This window comes from Galeopterus variegatus, unplaced genomic scaffold (genome assembly GCF_000696425.1).
Source record: "Galeopterus variegatus unplaced genomic scaffold, G_variegatus-3.0.2 Scaffold136, whole genome shotgun sequence".
Classification (NCBI taxonomy): domain Eukaryota; kingdom Metazoa; phylum Chordata; class Mammalia; order Dermoptera; family Cynocephalidae; genus Galeopterus; species Galeopterus variegatus.
Window position 1 is genome coordinate 441,548 of NW_007726247.1, and position 22,429 is coordinate 463,976.

The 22,429-nt window shown below is 39.1% G+C and overlaps 1 protein-coding gene across 1 annotated transcript in view; it reads right to left on the reverse strand.

Annotated features, from left to right (window-relative positions):
- Positions 1-22,429, reverse strand: part of KIAA1324L (KIAA1324-like ortholog) — a 169,909-nt gene that overhangs the window by 96,195 nt on the left and 51,285 nt on the right. The window contains exon 2 of the mRNA XM_008589304.1: positions 2,167-2,287. The gene's annotated coding sequence lies outside the window, so the exon portion shown is untranslated. The remainder of the gene's footprint in view (positions 1-2,166; positions 2,288-22,429) is intronic.

Sequence of the window (22,429 nt, forward strand, 5' to 3'; positions counted from 1 at the left end):
ATTAACTTACTTGTGAGTTTTAAAATAATTCACCTTTACCATAACAAAGAAAAAGTTGCAGATCTAAGTCCAGACTAACAATTTCCAGAGCAAATATAAATATATCATGTAGAAACACTTGGAAATTCAGATTTCAGACAAAATGCAAATATGAAAAACGTCCCAGCCACCACATAAGCATGATCATTTTTAAAGTATTTTTTTTCCTTTTTGTTTTTTTTTGTGTCCGGCAACGGATCGCAACCCTCAGTGTCGCGCCCGTACTGGACCAGGACCGGCAACGGGATCACAACCCTCGGTGTTGCGCCCACACCTTGCTCAGCCAGTGAGCGGGAACCGGACTGTATGTGGGATCTGAACCCTCAGCGGGAGCGCCGCCACGCTCCCAAGCGGCACACTGTAGCAGTGTGCCACCGGGCCGGCCCTAAAGTATTTTTAAAGTAAATAATAACTAGTAGTGATTTGATTACTGGTCAGAGTTTTTAGAAAAGCTCTTGCTGGAGTGTCAGATTCAAAACATGATTCTGTGGAAGATTATAGCAAATATGAGCAAAAATGTCTCTGGCAACATTCAACTAGAAATAATTTCTATGCAGGCATCAATTCTGAAAAAGATTTCTGAACCCTCGAGCCAATATATTTAATCAGTGGTGTGCTGGTAAATATTTAAAATCTGGCTCCCAAGGGAAGGGAGGCATGTGATCTGTAGTCTTTGCCAATTTCCATAATTTAAAATACTCCACCCTGGCCCATTTCAAACAATCAGCTCTCAAAAGCCAGTGCTAGCCAGCACTACCACATCTCTTAGATACAGTATTATTTGAAATGGTCAGGTATTCTACCTGAATAGGGCTGTTTACAAGGAAACCCAGGAATTATCCCATAAGTAAAAAGTGAGTATAGATAAATAATATATAGATTTTCCTAGTAAGGTGAATTTACAAAGCAAATTTACAATGAGCTAAATAGGTACTAACCACACTCTTCCTGCACTGAGAGCTGATCCTCCCTCTGCACAGGTGGTTGCACAGACCCTAGGCAACCTTGCATCATCTTCTTCTGTACTGACAACCCCCTTCCCCCACCACCCCACCCCAGCCCCATCTCCTAAGACTGTTGCTAGACTGAACCTGCCAACAGGGGCACTCAGGTTCTCTCTGTGTTCATTTAATACCGTTCACCAAGAAATAATGGTGTTTTCCCCTAACTCTCTTCATAAGACTATTGCACTCTCCCTTTTATCAGTAAATCCACCGGTTATGCTAAAACTCCGCCAGATAGTAACAGAGACAAGCTCTCAATATGAACAGGAAGGAATAGGTTATCCATTTAATAATTTGCTTACCTGCTCTTTCATTTGGAAACAGAAAAACTAAGCTTTTAGGAATTCCATCTGGAAGACTGCAGGAAAACCAAAATATACTCTCTCTCTTACTTCCAGCTTTGAATTCCAGGCCATCCCTAGACTACTTCATTGCAGGAACCCCTGACTCACTAAAGCAAAGGTTTAAAGAAAGGTAAAGTTTATAAATGAAAATAAGTTTAATGACATGTTTCTACATTAATTCACAATGTTGCACTTCAATGCTGCCAAATTGCCAAAAGACAAATTGTTGAATGTGATGTTCAGCAATTCTACGATCTCTCTGTAGGCTACACTAAAAAAAAGTACATTAAGTTATTTCTATGCTAAAAAAAAAAAATGCATTGCAAAATAAAAGAGTTCTGTGGATAGTGGTGACAGTAGCACAACAATGTGAATGTACCTAATGTCACTGAACTATACACTTAAAAATGGTTTAGATGCTTTAAATTTTAAGTTATATGTATTCATCCAAAACTTAATTTTATTTAAAAATTTTTTAAAATAAGAATTCATCTATTAAAGAGAAATTCTGCCACTTTGCCCTCAATGGCTTCAAATAAGAGAATAAACAGATTTTTTAAAATAAGAATATATCCTTTAATATTGTCCATGCCTCATTACAGGCTTCAGACATAAGGGCTCCTAGTGTTGAGAAAGGCTGCATTTTATTCTGCTAGACATCAATGCCACACGTTCATTTTTGCAAGGTCCCTTATATTCATTATAATTAACATCTAGGGCTAATATGAAGAGGTAATGATTTAATCAGGAAAACAAACAGTCAAAAAGACAAAACATACTGCATTCTTTGCCTCTCACTGGGTCAGGCAGGCCAGAGCAGTCCACTGCAGAATTTGGAATGGCAACTCTCCACCTGGAGCCACTGCTATCACATTCCGTATATTCAAAGTGGTAATCTTTCTGCAAACAATCACAAAAACAAGCCTTTGTTAGAGCCAATTTTAATGGGACAACTGTGCTTTCTCAATCATCCCAATCGCTTACAAGCTTGTTTCCAAACAGTACCCTTTCCTTGACTCTCATCCCTCCACCACCCACACTAAGCAGTTCATTGATCAAAAATGTATGAGGCCGGGCCGGCCCGGTGGCGCACTGGATAGTGCGCCGCTTGGGAAGCGCGGTGGCGCTCCCACCCGAGGGTTCGGATCCCACATACAGACCGGTTCCCGCTCACTGGCTGAGCGAGGCGCGGGAGCAACGCCGAGGGTTGCGATCCCGTTGCCAGTCCCCAGTCCGGTACGGGGGCGACACTGAGGGTTGCGATCCGTTGCCGGACACGGAAAAAGACAAAAAAAAATAAAAAAATGTATGAGGCTAGGCACAGAGTAAGCATGGAGAAAATGATGGGGGACAGGACAGCCAACACTCTCAGGCTGTGACCACTGTCCTTTCTTCTCATCCCCCTAAAAAGATGACAGCACACTTCCTTATCCCTTTTGCAGGCTTCATAAGTTCTACATAATCGGTAAATATGAGTATAAAAAAGAGCAAAATAACACTAGGAAATTGAAATACATGGGACAGTGATAGCAGTCAAAGAAAGAAATAAAAGAACCATTCCCATTGACCTAATTCTCACACTGTTGAAAATTTAACAGAAGGTGTAATAATTAATCATCCAAATACTAGTAAAGACTACAAGTTTTTAATCTGCTCTCCCAGGCTTAATACACAACTACCACAGCAGGTTGCCATCAATCACAGATGTGATTAAATTAGAGCATTTATTACAATTGCCAAATTAAGACCAACCCACTTGCCTCTGGCTTTTGGTTGCTTTGAAATTCTCACAGTGACCTCCCTTGGTCAGAGAACATTACCCATGTGCAAGGCTTGAACTGAGAGAAACCAGGACAAAATGTTATGAGAGCACCTGAAGAATGAGAGAAATTCCAAATCTATCCCAAAATATTTTCAGTTCAGTACCCTAATTATTCAGTGCACTGCCCTGCAATATTCTTCTGCCTTGTCTTCTCTGTTTGGGCTCCCTTACTCCATCAATGATAGGCAAGAATAGAAATATGAAGTCACATCACCACCAGGAAAGGTGGACTGGGAAGGCCATCACCCTGGGCCTTCTCTCCACAGCACTCTCTCCTCACAGCGAATCTCCTAATTTTAACATGTTTCGCAATCTAGATAAGCTGAGAATTTTCCAAATCATCAACTATGGGTTTTTTGCTGAACAGTTCTTCCCTCAATTTATTTCTTTCATCTCACATTTTACTATAAGCAGCAAGAAGAAACTAGGCCGCACCTTCAACATTTTGCTTGGAAATCTCCTCAGTTAAATATCCAAGCTCATCACTAACAAGTTTTGGTTTCCAAACAGTCATAGGACACAATTCTACTAAACTTTCTGCCACTACATAAAAAGGATCACCTTGCCTCCAATTTCCAGTGATGCGCTCCTCATTTTCTTCTGAGCCCTCCCCAGTATCACTTTTAATATTTCTAACAACATTTTGCTTATAACGACGTACGTGTTCTCTAAGACAATACAGGCATTTTCTACCATGCTCCTCCACTTCCTCCTGAGCCCTTGCAGGCAGAGTCTTTAACACCCATATTTCTACCAACAGTCTTTTAAGGCAATCCAGGCTTTTCTATCACTACCTCAAAATTCTTTCAGCCTCTGCCTGTTACCCAGTTCTAAAGACACTTCCCACTTTTAGATATTTATTACAGCAGCACCTCACATGCAGGTACCAAAATCTATATTGGTTTCCTATGGAAGCTGTAACAAATTACCACAAAGTTAGCAGCTTGAAACAAGAGAAACTTATTCTCTCACAGCTCTGGAGATCACAAGTCCAAAAGCAGTATCACTGAGCTAATCAAGTTATTTCCAGGCCACCCTCCCTTAGGAAGCTCTAGGGGAGAATTCTTTCTTGGCCGCTTCCAGCTTCTGGTGGCTGCCAGCATTCATTGTCATGTGGTTGCATCACTCCAGTCTCTGCCTGTGTGGCGACATTGCCTTCTCCTCCTCTTATTATTGCATTTAGGGCCCACCTGGGTAACATCCTCTTCTCAATACTCTAAGCTTACATCTTTGAAGTCCTTTTTTGTCATACAAAGCAATATTTACAGGTTCCAGGGATTAGGACTTGCATGTTTGGAGGGGAGAGGGTAGGTAGAGAGGAGCACTATGCTGTTGACCACAAGCTCCTATTGCCTTGACCAGCCATGCATTTGCTTAAAATGGCTTTCTTGTTTCTTCTGTTCCCAGATATTTGTATTAGGATGCATCTCTTTTTTCCGTATCCCTCTGAGATGATCCTGGCCGCCAAATGTAAAATTCATGTAATTTCTTATCATACTAGCAAAATGATGATGCTGTGAAGTCTGGCATGTATTTCAAATGAAGCAAGCCCTCTGAATAAAATAGGTAAGCTCCAGAAAACTCCCCTCTACCACTGCCTCTGTTTGATCCAGGCTGCCAGTTATGAGATAAAACAGCAACAAGAACATGAAATTGGTATTGTGTTTTCTGGCTGTAATGTTGAATATCACGTGCCAATTAATTTTCCTGAGATTCTTCTATCCTATCCTCCTTGTTTGATTACCCAAGATTCTAAAAGCCACAACTATTGTTCTCACCAATTCTTAGGATTCCAGCAAAAAGCTTTAATGTGTTTGTTTTTAATTTAAAAATACTGAAATACAAACCTATTTCATTTGAGGCCAGGAATCCAGATTTTAGCCCGAGCCAGATGGGTTTTATTCTAAATTATTTAATAGGCTATTAAATAATTATCTGGGCTGGTAATAAATAATAAAAAACAAAAAATCTGGTTCTGAAGGCAACCCTTAAATCCACAGAAATATACTTTAAGACACAGGGTGATACAGTAAGATCACTTTTGATATAATATATACCATCCCCCCAAATATTCTGAGTGGTATTCAGGGTACTCAATAAAGAGAATTCTAGTACATATTTTCAAATTTATAGATAATACCCCAAAACCATAACCATAGACCCTAGTAAACACGGAGCACTTAAACTAATCCCTCAAAAATGGGAATTTTCTGATATTAAAGGGCAACTTAAAAAGAAAAGGCAAAATTTCTCATACAAATACAAAATTAATATATGTCAAAGATTCTATTTGTCATTAATTAGCAAGTCAACCAATAAGATGCTACCACCAGTTCAGAGGAGAATTCAAAGGACACGCTTTGTAAATAGTAAGTAGACAACCATGAAAGTGAATGAATTTACTAAGAGACACAAAACTGGTAAATATCCAAAGGTTAATAATCACATCCCAAAGGATAAAACACATTTTCATTTCTAAAGATGAGAAACATCCCTATTTCTACCAGTTTCCTGCAACTCATAGTGCTGTAAAATAGTTCAAAGACAATGAAAGACATAGGCCTCTATAGAAACTGATCATTCAAAAAGGCGCACCAAAGAGGACACACAGTAATCTTTTCTGCCTATTTCAATGTGTTTCCCAATTTTTCCTGACAAGGGAAAAATTCTTGACAATTTTTTCTACTCTTCAGGACTCCTGACAGTTTATCACCAAAAACATTGATATGAGTCAGAGCACACTCTAAAAAACAGAAAGAACATCAGCTCAGAAGTCATATTCTCCAAATTACAACCTGAAAGAAGTGCCTGGGCCCACTCCAACTCAAAGGATGGCAGTAATTTACACATGTCTGAAAATCACAGAATGCTGGGCCATGGAGACAGTGCTCCAAAATAACACTGGAATTCCCTGTAAACCTTACATTGTAAATGTGTGGGAACCAGGAAACAGCCCAAAAAGAAATACGGCATGGAATTACAAAACACTTAAGGGAAAATTACCTTTCCATAGAAACCATGGCATACCACACACACACAAACTCACAGACTCTCACAAACATTCACATATCAAGGTACAGGCACAAACTCTCCAATAACAAAAATTCAAATTGTGTTATCTTACACCTAAGACACGAAATGCCAAGATATACCAAAATATATAGTGGATGCCCATAGTACCTCCAAACACATGGTACTTACCGTAAGTCTTGGGATATCATCTCCCAATCCTGATAACAATATTTACAGTTTTACTACATATAGGCTAGACAATGTTTCAAATAAAATGATTTTCAAAATAATATGCATAGGCTGGCCAATTAGCTCAGTTGGTTAGAGGGTGGTATTATAACACCAAGGTCAAGGGTTCAGATCCCAGTACCAGCCAACTGCCAAAAGAAAAAAAAAATGTGTGTGTATATATATATATATATATATATATATATAGACAGACATATTGACAATATACATATTTTTATGTACTAACATTGACATCTGTCATAGATATGATTTATACATATATATCATTTTTTGTTGGTGATAGCCAATATATCATTTTATATATTAACATATATCATTCTTTACTAGCTGGCACCTAATTACTAATAAGTATGATGGCCCAAGGGTTATGGGGGAGACTTAAAATAAAACATGCACCCTGCTCTCAATAAGCTTATGATTTTGTTGGAGTAGACAACACACACACACACACACACACACAAATGTAATTTCATAAGAAGGCATAAAGAATAAGGAACGTAAAGTGGAACAGCAACATCACAGCATGCAAGTAGAAACTCTATCTGGTCAAAATCACCAATAAAAATCCCTTAATTGTCCCATAAAGTACAATGTTGTACTACTGCTCAACACATTCATTACAGCCAATGTTTCCTTAAGCACTCTATCAGATACCTATTTCTTAGCACTCAGATGGCTTGAATTTTAGGGGACAGGTTTTCTAAAAATAAAAAAAAATAAAAATAAGGATCTTTAAATATTAGAATCACATTCAGCAGAGTACATGTGGTAGAGTATGCAAAATGTGACCTCACTGTATTATGATTTCAGAGTCAGAAGTAACCCCTGTGAAGTGGAACAGTATGAAAAGGCCTTGAGGATAAGGTCCTGAAAGATAAGCAGGATTTGTAACTATTCTAGAGCTTACCAGTTTTTTTATAAATAGCTAGTTTGATAGGGTGTGGTAAGCAGTGAGATCAGGCCTGGAGATAATATGCCTAAAGGTATGCAGTGAAATATGTTAGCCTAAGGATGGATAAACTGATGAGTGGGTAAAAGACAGTGAGCGAATGAATGACTATACGAACACAGCTGCCTGGTCTTCTGTGCTCTGAGATTTGTTCATATCAGTGATCCGCCAGTGAGAAAAGTCAGCCCCCTGACACTCCCTCTCTATCCTCTGCAGGCAATTAAGAATTGGCCACAGATGACCACAAATTCTAGTATAGAATCAAAAGCAGTAGAGGCAGAGGAAGGTCTCTGGCTTCAAAGCAGGGAAAATGCTGATACCTAGAAGAACACACACAGGTATCAAAGGAGACAAAAAGAAGCAAATGTAGTTCATTTTCTTCATCTCATTTTCTTCATGTAAAGTTCCTTTTCTTTGAATTTTTTTATGTGAAATACTGAGAACAGCATAACCTAGTATTTGATGAGACTGCAACTCCTCTGGGAGAAAGACCTCGGAATTTAAGCGCTCAGCAAAGCTCTTGGCACATTTATTTGAGAGAGCGAAACAGCAAGAAGAAAAAAGGAGACAGCACGAGACTGTAGTGCATGGCACAAATACTTCCACTCCAGTTCTAATGAATACACATACCTCGCTGTACTATGTGGAGAGGCCCAAAGCATGAGAATACCTAATGCAGACATACACCAACTTACAGTAGCTCCTTTAGCCTACATTATCAAGCACATGAGCTCAGTAGAACTTGCAGAAATATTTATATTCAGATTTTTTTTTATAAAAGGAACGTGATGTTACCATGGAAACCTACTGCTAAGTAAAGTAATATGTATCTGATCTATTTATGACACATCCTTTTCATTTGTGGAAACTATTGCTTTTTAAGAAATTATTTTTTATAAGTGCTTATTTTCAACCTGAGTTCAATGTCTACCTTTGTATACAAGGCCTTATAGGTGCTCAATTCATTTTTTTAATTCAATATATGTTGACTGAGCACCTGCCACATGCCACTGTGTAGATGCTGGGGATACAGCAGGGAACAAAATATCCAGGCCCCTGCTCTCCAGGGGCTTATATTTTAGTGTGAATCAAAGTGCACAGGGTTTCTTTCTTAGAAAGACCCAGCTTAGACCTCAAGTTCCTCTTAATCTTTGAAAGAAAAAGCTACAATTCTCTTATTATAGTCTATGTCCCATATTTTCACTGTTCTTGACAAAGGAAAACCAACCACATCCTGTAATCATGTACTGCCAGGGAAATTTTCAAAAATGAACATTCTGAAACAAGTCTACCCATGAAAAAAATGAAGAAAACTTTTTAATTTCCTCAAGAAAACTGAAGCTGGACAATCTATAATATTAGTACCGGAAATATTCATTAACAATAAAAATCCTCATAGAAGACACTGAGAAAAATGTATGTTCTCATATAAAAATATTTTAAACACAATCATTTTATTATCTAATTACTTGCTGAATCAAATATATGTTTGTCTCTGCTCCCAACAAACGTGCAAAAGAATGGAGTTTCTAATGGGAACAGAGTAAAGGAATAAAAATACTATAAGCTCACCAAAATACAGAGAACAGAAGTGAAAAAACAGCAATAGATGCAGTTGCCACCAATTATCCTGCAAGATGGAAAGCATAAGGTGAGGCCTAACTGACTTATCAAAGCAAGAAATTCTGAAAGCTGAGGACTACACAGGCAGATAACAAAAAGAAAGCTGATTTGAGCTACAGAAAGATTCAAAATTGAAGGCACCAAATACTTCAGAAATCAGAGGTGAAATTCAGATCTTAAAACAGAAAGATTGGCTGAAAATCTGTCTGAGAATGTAGAACCCTGCATTTCCCTTCCACATCATGGCAAGAGAAGAAATATTTCCTCTGATCAAGTTGAACCAGAGAGGTCACAGGTTCAGGAACATCAAGTGCAGCAAAAGGAAGGAAAAGTATCTTGAAAACTGAACTATGTGAACAGCTAAACACTGAAAGGTGAGATCCACTCAGGAACACTTCCAACACTGAAACCCAAGTCCAGCCAACTCCAACACCACTGTCCTTTCCACTTCATCCCCCACCCCAAAGACTGGCAGAGCCACCTTCCTGCCCTCCCAAAGGTGCCCTCAGTGAACATTAAACCCCACACTGGCACCCTTTCCCACATCATTTTAGCTCATTTTCCCATGTGCTTACCCCAGAATTGAGATTTGCTGGAATGTAACCTTTATCCACAATATAACTATTATCATTTATAAGAACACTAACATTTGCAGAACTCTATAAGCTTTCCAAAATAATCTTCATATTATCCCACCTGAATTTGTCCACAGCATGGTCCCACACAGTACAGGCAAGGTCATCCTCATGGCCACTGTTCTATTTCAATCGCTGTCTCCTGCTGCCTCAGTGAATGCCACCAACACCCTAGCTGGCATCCCTGCTTCTGCTCTGCCCACAACCACTGCACTCCACAGCCAGTTCTACATAAACATTTCATTATGTCATCCCTGCTCAAAACGCTGCAATCACTTCCCAGTGGCCTGAGGATAAAGTCCATAATCTTAGCATAGCACAAAAGTCCTTTATTAATTCATCGTCTATCTGTTTCTCCAAGTTTCACTTCTCAACCTTCTTCATGTATGAAACACTGAAACTATTGGATCAAACATGCTGTACACATCCTAGCGTCCAGGCTCCAGCATGCATGTGACTTTCTGTCTGGAAGGCTCTCTCTGCTCATACCTTGTAATGGGATATGGAAATCTGTGTAATAACAAATCACTGTGTAACAGGTTCTCTCTCAGACCCACACCTTATATTTGCAGGGTCAAGGTCAAGAAAGTAAATTGAGATGCCCTCCTCCTTCAGAGGCCTCCTCACATACAAATGGCATCCCCAGTCCATACATCCAAGCCCTATAAGTGCCCCTTCCAAAATGGCACAGTCTACAATCAGGAGAATGAACCTGGGAAAAGCCCATGGAGGTCCCAAAAGCAATTTTGGGCCTTTACGTATGCAATTCCAAAGTCATGTTACCCAGAGTATGGTGTAAAGGGGGCAGAGGTGGACCATGACATCCAGGGGGGAACAGCTCCTTGGCCCCCAGACTGCAAGGCAGGAGGAGAGACACAGCTAGAGAATGACCTGAGTGGGGCCCTCTACAGCAGAGAACAAGGTCTGAAGGTGGTACTGGTCTCTACTATATGACAACATCCAAACAAAAGAACAGCAAGAAAGATACTTACCACTTCCCAAGATAAAATTTTCTGGAAGGGTCTATCTCCTTCATGAAGTGTTTGTAGGTAAAGGTAATTTTTTTTTAACCTAACGTAAATTAAAAGTGTACAATGGTACATAAAAATACAATTTTCCAAAAGGGGAAAAACAAAATTCTTGGATTTGAACAACTGCATACTATTTAATAAGCACCAAGAGAAACTGCATCAAAGTTTCAGAAATGTATTATATATAGCCCATGACACATCAAGTCCACTTCTAGGCATGTAACCCAAGGAAACCATAATATATTTCCATCAAAGCATTATTTAAAATAGTGAAAATTTTAAAGCAACTTAAACATGCAACAAGAGACTAGTTAATAAATTATGATGCAAACACAATGGAATTTTATATAGTTCCTTTTAAAATAATGCCAAAGGATATTTAATGACAAAAGTATTTATGACATATTTAAGTGTAAAATAAAGGCTGTAAAGCAATATGTCTGAACCCTTTTAAAGACAGTGCGTGTGTGTGTGTAACAATACACGGAAAAAAGATTGATGGTAGTTAACTGAGTGATGAACATAGAGATTTTTATTTTCTCTTACATGATAAAGACTGTGCATGTGTGTGTGTGTGTGTGTGTGTGTGTGTAATCAGTACATAGAAAAAAGATTGATAGTAATTAACTGAGTGATGAACATAGTGATTTTTATTTTCTCTTATATGATTCTATATTTTCAACTTTTCTACATTTAAAATGTATTACTTTCCCTAAATTTGGGTAACTGCTCTGCCAAGACATAAAAAATATTCATATTTCTTCTGATTTTAGAATGGTAGGACATACAAAAACTCAAAAAGTATCACTGAAGCATTATTCCGTTATCAATTATTAGCATCTCAGTCCAAATTAGTTTCCCTTATGGATGTCAATCACCTAGCAAGGCTTTAATGGCAAGGTCATAAGATAGATCAGGTAATTTCTGAAGAAAGAAGTGTGGAAGAGAAGATCCAGAGCTTAAGGACTGTCCAGACAGGCAGATACAAGAAGGATTCTGCTACAAATTGGATTTTAAAAAGTGGTAATAGTAGAATGGGGGAAAAGAAAACAAGGAGGTGATGGAGCACGGAAAACACACTTCACTGACTCACAATTTGGCTCTGAAAGGGGCAACTCCACATTTGAATTCAGCTAAACCACTGGCAGAGCTTGGACAGAAAGGATTTATAAAAATACAATTTACATGTAAAAGCTAATTCTTGTCATTGCTGCTACCTGAAATTGAACTTTACTTATAAAGAGCTAGGTCTACAAAAATAGTGTAGGTGATAAGGGGATCTGAAAATTTAGACATCCAAAATCATGTTTTTGTTTACAAATTTTTTGAATTAAATAAAATTAAGCTAGTTATTTAAGTTCTTTTGCACTGAACTGACCATACAAGTATCTCTCAAATCAACAGGATTTAAAAATAATAACAACAGTATAACTCTAATAATATCTATGGCCATAACCACACTTCCTAGAAAATAAACTTAAAACATCTATTAAAAGGTTTTCTTTTTCATCACAAACAGTAGATACTTGTAGTTCTGTTTGCCTGGCATCCCTTTCCCATTGCTTCGGGTAACAGCATGCCCTCTGCCCTCACTACACTATTCTAAGATCCCATGCAGTTCTGCTTGGGCAGTTCTGACTGGTTAGGGTTAGGGTTAGTCAGTCACAGAACTCCAACCCTGGCCAGGCCCTAGTATGTATGTTCACCAATCATAACAAACGATTCACCAGCGCCAGCCAAGATGGAGAAAGCCCACTATAGCTTCTCTTTCCCATTCTGCCCAAAATACAAAAAGTGAGACTCTGAAAAATAAATACTAGTAGGTAGATTGGAGAAGAAAGTCAAAACTTTCTAACAGCTAATATGATGGCAGTGAGTTTTATGGTTTTATGTTTTCATTTCTTTTGTTTTTCTCCTGACTTAATGATTGTATTTCAGGTCATGCACTACACTAGGCACTAGAAAACAAGGACTGTAACCTCTTTAGCTCACTGAAGTTTGTAAAGATGTTTCACATACATTTTTCAATCTGATCCTCATGGCAACACTGTGAGGCAGATACTACATTTCCTCAATTCTAAGATGAAAATTTGAAGGCTTCTGAAATCCACATCAAAAGAAACTTGTCATGGGCCCGCCTGGTGGCGCACTGCTACAGTGCGCCGCTTGGGAGTGTGGCGGCGCTCCCGCCGAGGGTTCGGATCCCACATACAGACCGGCCGCTCACTGGCTGAGCGAGGTGCGGGCGCGACACTGAGGGTTGCGATCCATTGCCGGTCACGAAAAAAGACAAAAAGGAAAAAAAAAAAGAAACTTGTCACTAGCTCTGCAGAATGATATAACTGTCATAGCCTGTGCCAATTAACAATACGCCAACTAACTGTACACTTATTTGATTATCACTTTAGTTGAGTTATTTGTATCACAAGAGTTGAATTTTCTTTCATTTGTTGCTTATAGCATCTGAAAAAAAAGATTACATAATAAGGCAGCAAAGAAACCAAAAGTGAACATGTGCAAAAGACCTCCTCTGCCACAAGGGGTAACGTAATTAAGAGGGCAGAAGTTGCTGATTCCTTCAGAATAGACCACGGAAGTTTGAAAAGTAGAACAGAACCACTTCAGGCATCTTGAAGCACTATCACTCAAATACTATCTGCCAAACACTTCTGCATAACTCCTAAGAGACAGGGTTTAACGACAAAGGACAAAACCATGAGTGTAACCTCGTAGAAAAAAGCAGCTTTGGGCTGGCCCAGTGGCGCACTGGAGAGTGCGCCGCTTGGGAGCACGGCGGCACTCCCGCCGAGGGTTTGGATCTCATGTGATGACCGGTTCCCGCTCACTGGCTGAGCGTGGCGCAGGCACAACACTGAGGGTTGCGATCCTGTTGCCGGTCCCCGGTACGGGCGGGACACCGAGGGTTGCGATCCCGGTACCGGCCAGTAAAAAAGACAAAAAGGAAAAAAAAAAAGCAGCTTTGTGGACTCAAATCATTTGCATTAGAAAATAGAAATTTAAAACAAACAAAAACAATAGAACATGTGAGACCACAGTTCAGCCTTAAATTATGGGACACTGTAAGAACTAATCGATTAAATACGTCAATTGACAGATGCCTAAACCCTGGTGGGCCAGAGCATGAGACCACAAAAGAGAAAAGTCCTGGTGGTGGGGGAAGCAGGAACATGGAGAGAATGCAAGAGTGGGGGTAAAATAACAAAAGAGGAAAATTAGGCACAGACCAATGTCATAAAAGGCAAAACAGAGGTAGTGTTAGGTCAAGCCAACGCAGACTAGGATCCCAAGCAGAGGTTTAGAAAAGAAGCATGTCCACCAATCTCACCAACTGCTGATGGACAGAAATAATTCAGGAGAATCTTCAGATATTTCAGATGAAGGCACAGACGTGGTTTTTGACAGAGATATTAAAAAAGAAATTATATACAATTAAGTAGATACATATATACTACTGATATTGGGGAAAAATTATAGTACCTTTAACACAGTGGAGAATTTTTTGAACCTCTGAAAAAGGTAATACAACTCTGGTACATTTCAGAATACATAGTGCCTTAGAACTGAGGAAATATGGTATTGTGAGAAATCTGAGACTCAAGGTTTCTGAGATCCAATTGTATGTGTGAGGCACAGCTAAGGGTCAAAAAATAGCAAAAGTACAATTCTGTCTTTACTATATCACAACTACTAGTGTCAGCAATTTACTTATTAATATGTATTATGAGAATTTCTCCTTTTTATTACTTGCTGTTTGTACTTGAACACATCCTATCTCAGCTGGATCCCCACCCTCTTTCAGCAGCACTTTTACATCTTCCCTAATGAGCTAACTTTTCCATTTTCCTTAGGACTATTGTAAAATTAACAATATTTTCAAGCCTTATACCAAAGCCCAGTCCCTTCATTCTCAGCAAAGAACCTTGCACCCTACATTGACAAGAAAATAAAAGTTCTTCAAGCATGAGTTTCCTCAAATTTCCTCCCTTTTGTGTGTGTTTACGCACGCTCAAACTCACTCACAGGCTCGCCTCCTTCCTGTGGGTTTCAGGCAACAGCGCATCCTTCCTACTCTCCAAAATGAGTATCTTCCTGTTCTTCAAATCTCATCCTCTCCTCAAACTACTTACTAATTCCATTAATTATTCTGCCTCTTTCTTGCTTGGGTGTAATGCCTCTCTCTCATCTGGCTCTCCCCTCATCAAATAAATTATCTCTCCTATTATTAAAAACATATATATATGTGTGTGTACACAAACACACACTGGCCCTGTGCATTGGTGATTGATCATTTGCTCTCTAGATCCATTTTCCACCCTTATCTCCCCCAAGGTAGGCCTGAAGAGGCTGACCTCTCCAGACTGTATCACTCAGGCTCCTCTGCCCTCTGGATTCTGGTTATGTTCATCCAATGGCAGGCACTGGCAGGAGGCTGGAGGGAAGTATTCATCTCTCTTCTACCTTCACAGCCACTGAGCTTCCAGAACACCGTTCCCTCCCCGTCGTGGAAGGGTCAGGCCTAGGAGTGCTAACAGCTTCCTGACCTGCTGTTCCTGGTAATTCCTGGTTCTTCCATATTGTTTCCCTTAAATCAATCCACACCTCTATAAAAAGTTTCGTCATTAAATGCTATTCAGTTGAATGTTTTGTGCAAGCCATCTGTTTCCTGCTGGGACTCTTACTGATATATTTCATGTCCCTCTCTAGCTCATTTCCACTTCTTCCCAGCCATGCTTCCTGAAAAAGTAGTTTCAGGAACCATCTCTCATTATCATCTCACATTTACACCTCAAGTCACTATGATCTGGCTTCTGCCCTCTCACGAATCCACTTAACTGATCTCTCCACTGTGGTATTCTAGGCCATTTATGATCTGGCCCTGACTACCTTCCAGCTGTCCCTCCCACCATTTGCCATTAAACCATGTGCTCCAACCACAACAAATGTCTCTAGCTGTCTTGGGGCTCCTTCCATGATTCCCTCCACCGGGAGAGACCTTCTCTATTTCAGGCACCTAGTGAACCCCTAGTCATTGAGCAAGCCTCAACTCAAGAAGCACCTCCTTCTGGGAATACTTCTCTTACTCTCCCATCCTCCACCAACCAGAATTAATCATTCCTCACTTGTATTCCCAGCTCCTGTGTAAAGATCTTATACTCATCACATGATAATATCAGTGCAATTTACACTGTAATCCAACCAGTTATTTCTTTCAGAGCAGAATGAGATGAGCTTGCACGGAAGACAGATCTGGAGGCAAAAGTTTCTGTGATAACATACTGAGAAGTGCAAGGAAACAGGAGCAAGGCAGGAAAGGAGAGAGAGCAAACATAAGAGAATGTGTCACCAAGCTGGCCACAGCTTCCTTATAAACTGATTGCTTGGATTTGCAGATTGTCTTCAGAGAGGCGGTCTAAAGCTACTGAGTCTCCAAACAAGCCTTTCTAGGAGTAGGAAGAAGAATTTATCCACCAACTCCCTTCTCTCATTAGTCAAAGTTTGGCTACATGGGCTATTAATTCCTCAGAACTTCTAGGTTGCACATATGTGAGTGCCAAACAGACCCCACAATGTTTTAGTAGCACCTGGCATGGGCGTGAGGCAGGATGCTGTTGGGTTCTTCCTTATAGCATCATGAAGGACTGCCCTTGCAGCAACCCAACATGCAACCGTGGGAAAGCAGCAGATATCAGTCAGCAAGACAAGTGCAGAGATCTGAGACGATGCATAAACTGAATGTGGCTCAAGAGCTCAGAACAGTTTTAGAAAACATTAACAGGCACTTGGTTAACATTTATTGACTAACTTATTAGAAGAGGAAGAATTTAGATTTTGTCTAATTGGTAAATCTCAATTGAGAAGTCTAAATCTCACAATGGGTAGATCCATAGAGCATTTGTATCCTAAATTGTACCAGGATGCAGCTAATTCTGAGAATTGTGAACTTTTGTAATTCAAAAATTAGAAGAAAGGCATCCAAAGTGTTGCAAACAAGTTCAACCTTTTTATAACATCTTCCCTTTCAGAAAGAGACAAGCCTAATAGCCAAAGCTAAGATGTCTTATTTACCAAGAAATGTTTCTCAATTTTCTGGACAGGATAATATTCGTTGTGCATGACTGTCCCCACCATCTGGTCCAGATTAATCTTATAGTTTATAAATAAGAAATATCATTTGACTGAAACCACTTTTTCAAATAGTAATATGATGTTACAGAAATGAGTATTTAGGGAATGGATCTTTCATGGATTCAAACTCTACTCACTAATAATAAAAAACAACTAACCAAGAATTCATACCTGAAACCACAGTAACCACCCTCTGAGGAACCTAAGCCGCTCACCAAAATTACAATTATATCCATGCCTATATCCTGCTCCTCACCTGACCCCCACCTTGCATACTCTACATTTACACTCACTAGTATCTAAGTAAACCCAAAATTATCACTGCAGTTTATAACGTTGGACAGTCTAGACAAAAGAGTAAAAAACTCCCACAGTCCCTTTTTGAATAAGAAACAAGGAACCTAAATCAATTGTGGTCCCAGACACCCAGCCACCTGCTTAAACTAAGCAAATAAGGTAGGATTCACAATTAGTCATTTCAGCCTTAAGGCAGAAAAATAAACCTGTGTTCACAACCTAATCTGGAACAATCAGGTGTGTCAGAGTCCTTGCCAATGATGAGTGAAAACCCATGCACATGCAACAACCACACCCTGGGCTTATTTCCTTCAACGAAGATCTTAAAATTCAATGCAAAGGCAATCAAAACAAACACTTAAGGAGAAGCATTTTAGCAAAAATGTTGAGGGAGATATTTACTTTTAAGTTTAATTTTTGATGATTTCCATAGTATCATCTGTGAGTCAAATACTCAATAATAAATGTAAATATTGACCATTATTGAAAGATTGCAAAGCCTTTGTTAAAACAGTATGTAATCCAATAATGTGACACTACAGAGGAGTTCTGAATACCCCTTTGAGTTCATTATAATAAGATTTAGGTTCTCCAGTAATGGAAACCAAGAACACAGCCATGAGCCCAGCAGGGAATTAACACTCATCACAGCTCACCTCTCTTAGGAGAAGAGACTGCTCTGCAGCAGGGTGTTTGTCTTAGTAAGCTCAAGCTACTACAATAAAATACCATAGAATGGATGGTTTAAACAACAGAAATTTATTTCTCACAGTCTGGAGGCTGGGAAGTCCAAGATCAAATGCTAGCTGATTTGGTTCCTTGTGAGGACTCTCTTCCTAGCTTGTAGACAGCCACCTTCTCACTATGTTCTCACATGGCCTTTCCTTAATACATGCATGTCGTGGGGGAAGGGGAAGAGGGAAAAAAAGAGGGCAAGAAGAAGAAAAGGAGGCAGGAAAGAGAGAGCACACATGTGTGAGAGAGCTCTTCCTCTTTTTGTAAGACCACTAATCCTGTCATGAGGGCCCCTCCCTCATGAACTAATCTAACCCTAGAGGGCCATCTCCAAATACCATTACATGAGGGGTCCCAAAGGCCCCATCTGCAAACACTATCACATTAAGGGTTAGGGCTCCAACATATGGGGGGGTAGGGGGGGACACAAACATTCAGTCCATGACAGTGCTACTCTCTGGTATTAGGAGGAAGAGACTAACTCTTCAAGTTCTAAAAGTCCTTCTGGAAGTTTCAAAACAAACTCTTCTTTTTTATATTATTTTTCAATCAAGAGGAAGAATTGTATAGTTGATAAAAGTACAGCACTCTGAAACTAGACCTGGTTTGATTTCTGGGCATGTTGCTTAACTTATTGTCATCTGTAGAGTGGGGTTAATAATAGTATCTTCCTCAAAGTGTTGTTAAGAAAATTAAATGAGTTGATAATAGATGAAAATACTAGAAACAGTGCCTAGATCATAGTAACTGCTATGTAAGTATTGCCACTATTACTACAAAATCAGTTTAAACATAGTTTTCAAAAAGCATATCTATATCAAAATGATAATAAAGTATTTTTGCTACATTTACATTGTATGTGCCTGTCTCCCCTCCTCTAGAAAATCTAAGCAACCAAGGGAAAAGATACTGGCATCTCTTTATAAAGCTCATAAAACCTATTATGGAACCCTCAACTGCACACAACTGATTCGCAGTACATATTTTGTTGCATGAAAAACAATGAACCAAAATATATCTCACTTATCCAAAAATAAATTTCTCTTGAAAGTTTAAAGAAAACAGAGAAAGCCCAAACAAGTAAATTTACTTTTCTTTCTTGCAAACCAAGCAATTTAAGTAGAAATTGACCCGACTTAACTCAGTCTTATAAAACCATAAATAACTACAAATAAAAATTGCAAAGGTCCTTCATAAATACTGAAATATTCTCATGTTATTAAAATAAAACACATGAAAGGTAACCAGTCACCTATTTTTGTGAATTTCATAAATAGTAAGCCTCAGATTGTATTTATTTTTTAAAGATGCAATTTTAATCAATGTTGACTTTATTTCCTTTTTAAATTATGCAGGCTATATGCTCTGGGCTCCAAATATCTTTCTGTTTAGCTACAATGAAGGGAGCAAAATATGCACATACAAAACACTTGCATATTTAGAGACTGGAGATTCTTGCATGTTGGCTTTTGGCTACTTTGGCTCAAAATTCGGGAAGGCCTGAAGCACTCAGGCCAGCAGCAAGTGAGCTCAAGGAGGAGGCAGAGTGGGCAATGTACTACAATTGAATTTCAAAGTTCTCTGAAAAATTGTAAATGTAAACAAGCATGCAAGAATAGAGAGCCCCATCTCAAAAGTAGCATCTGCACATATTTTTATCGTTTATATTTAGAGAAAAGAAAACTGCCATGCCACTACCAATGTGACTTACTACCACTTCTGCAGCTGTGACTGAAAAGAAACTTGCTAGCCTGAGTTGATTTTCATTTTTGGCCCACATTTTATCTCCATGTGGCAGCTCTGACTGCCATTTCTGATGCTTGTTTGTGCCTTGCTTCTCTGCCTCAAGTTTCAAGTAAAACGCCCTTACCCTAAGTTCTGTTCTTTAAAAAACTGAGATCTTAAGGAGCGGAAAATTAACAAATATTGAATATAAAGAAAATATAACTTTATGACTGTAGAACAAAATTATAAGCCCCTCTATTCAGCCTTGGGTAAAATTAAAGGAGAAACTTTAGGTCAAACAGTAAGAGTTGCCACATGAAGAAACAATCTTGTAAATCTTAATTCCTTAAGAATTCAAAGTATTGGGTTAGCTGTTACTCTTCTCAGGAAGATAAAAAAACAGGTTAGAGATTATTTTCTGTGGACCACTAGAGCACACTGAACAAACAGCAAAGTTAGAGAGCTAGCAAGGTGGGCTAGCACCCTTATTTCAGTTTAAACTTATACAGTTTGTGGCCCTCGTCATTTTTTATTCCTTTCTTCAGTGTTCACAGAAAAGCAGCAATAAACTCTCCAATTGCTAACTACAAAAATTTTATTTAATCTCCCTGGAATATATGCTTCAACTGCAAAGCATTCTATGAACACCAAGTTTGGAAAACATGTCTGTCAAAGAAATTGGGTTTGTTCCTTCAATTTATAGAATGTCTTTGCCATCAAAAAATTGGCCCCTCTTCCCAGAAGCAGGCAAGAGAGCAATGCCCAGGGTCCTAGGCAGGAGCCAAGGGCAGCCCCCTACACCCAGAAGCAGGCAACAGAGCATGCCAAAAACACCACTTCCATGTGGACGGCCCACCACTGCCACAGCTACCACAAAAGTGGTTTGATGCCACAGAAGTAGTTACAGCCACCATGCGGGCAGCCTACCAGATACTCAACTGCACTGATACAAGGAGAATCACAAGCAAAGGCCGGAAAAAGAAGATGATGTCTCTCTTCTCAAAGAGACTCTAGAGTAATAGAAGCAGCAACTGCTCTACCAGATGACCACACATGAACATAAAGATACTAGAAATACAAAAGCACAAGAAAAAAATGAATGACACCACCAAAAGAATACAGTAATTCTCAAATACCACACCCTATAAAGCAGGAAACCCTTGAAATGACTGAAAAGGAATTCCAAGCAACAATCTTAAGGAAACTCACTGAGATACCAGAAGACTCAGACAACATAATAAAACAAGAAAAAAAATCCAGGATATGAAGGAGGAAATTTACATAGAAATTAATATCTTAAAAAAATGTAACAGAATTCATGGAACTAAAAGATTCACTCAAATAAAAAAAACACAACTGACAGCTTAAGCAGCAGACTAGAACAAGCATGTATTAGTCAGGTTCTCCAAAGAGACAGAATCAATAGGATATGTTATAATTATATGAGAGGGATTTATTAGGGGACTTAGCTCATGTGACTGTGAAGAAAAGACATTGAAAACCTATTCAATTAAATAATAATGGAAAACTTCCTAGGTATATGGAAAGACATGGACCTTCAGATCCAGGAGCCTCAAAGATCTGCAAACAGATTCAACCCAAAAAGATCCTCTCCAAGACGCATTACAGTCAAACTGGAAAAGCTCAAAGACAAAGAGATAATCTTAAAAGAAGAGAAAAGTGTCAAGTCACCTAAAGGGAGCCCCTATCAGACTAACAGCAGACTTCTCAACAGAAACTCTACAGGCCAGAAGAAAATGGGATGATATATTCAAAATACTAAAAGAAAAAACTGCCGGGCCAGCCCGGTGGCGCACTGGATAAGTGCGCTGCTTGGGAAGCGCAGAGGCGCTCCCGCCCGAGGGTTCAGATCCCACATACAGACCGGTTCCCGCTCACTGGCTGAGCGAGGCACGGGAGCAGCACCGAGGGTTGCAATCCCGTTGCCGGTCCCTGGTCCGGTACAGGGGGCAACACTGAGGGTTGCGATCCGTTGCCGGACATGGAAAAAGACAAAAGACAAAAAAAAAAAAAAAAAGAAAAAACTGCCAGCCAAGAATACTATACCCAGCAAGGCCATCCTTCAGAAATGAGGGAGAAATAGTATTTTCCAGACAGACACAATGGCATGAGTTCACCACCACACAACTAGCCCTGCAAGAAATCCTTAAGGAAGACCTGCATCTGGAATTCAAAAAACAATAATCACCACCACAAATACACAGGAAAGAACAAAACCCCCTGGAAGGACAAAAATGCAAGTGAGCAAGAGAAAGAAACTAAATCTTACCACCACAAAAAACCACAGTGACAATGTAATAATGCCCCTGCTTTATTTCTGATTTTAGTAATTTCAGTCTTCTTTTTTCTTTGGTCAGTCTAGATAAAGGTTGGCATATTTTGTTGATCTTTTTAAAGAATCAACTTTTGGTTGTGCTGATTTTTCTCTATTGCTCTTAATTCTCTATTTCATATATTTCTGTTGTAATTTTTATTTCCTACTTATATTAGCTTTTTGCTAGTTTGCTCTTTTTCTATTTTCCTAAGGTAGAAGTTTACATCACTGATTTGAGATTTTTCTTATTTTTCATCCATGTGTTTCTAAGTACAAATTTTCCTCTATGCACTGCATGAGCCCTGCATCCTATAATATTTAATATGTTACACTTTGAGGGATTGGGGAGGGGTTCTTGTTTATTTTTTATTTTAACTTCTCAATATACACTGTAGTTAATTTTCATGTCCCTTTACCTGTTCCTTTTTTCCCCCTCGCATCCCCCACCGCACTACATCATATCTGTTCACTTGTCTTAACAA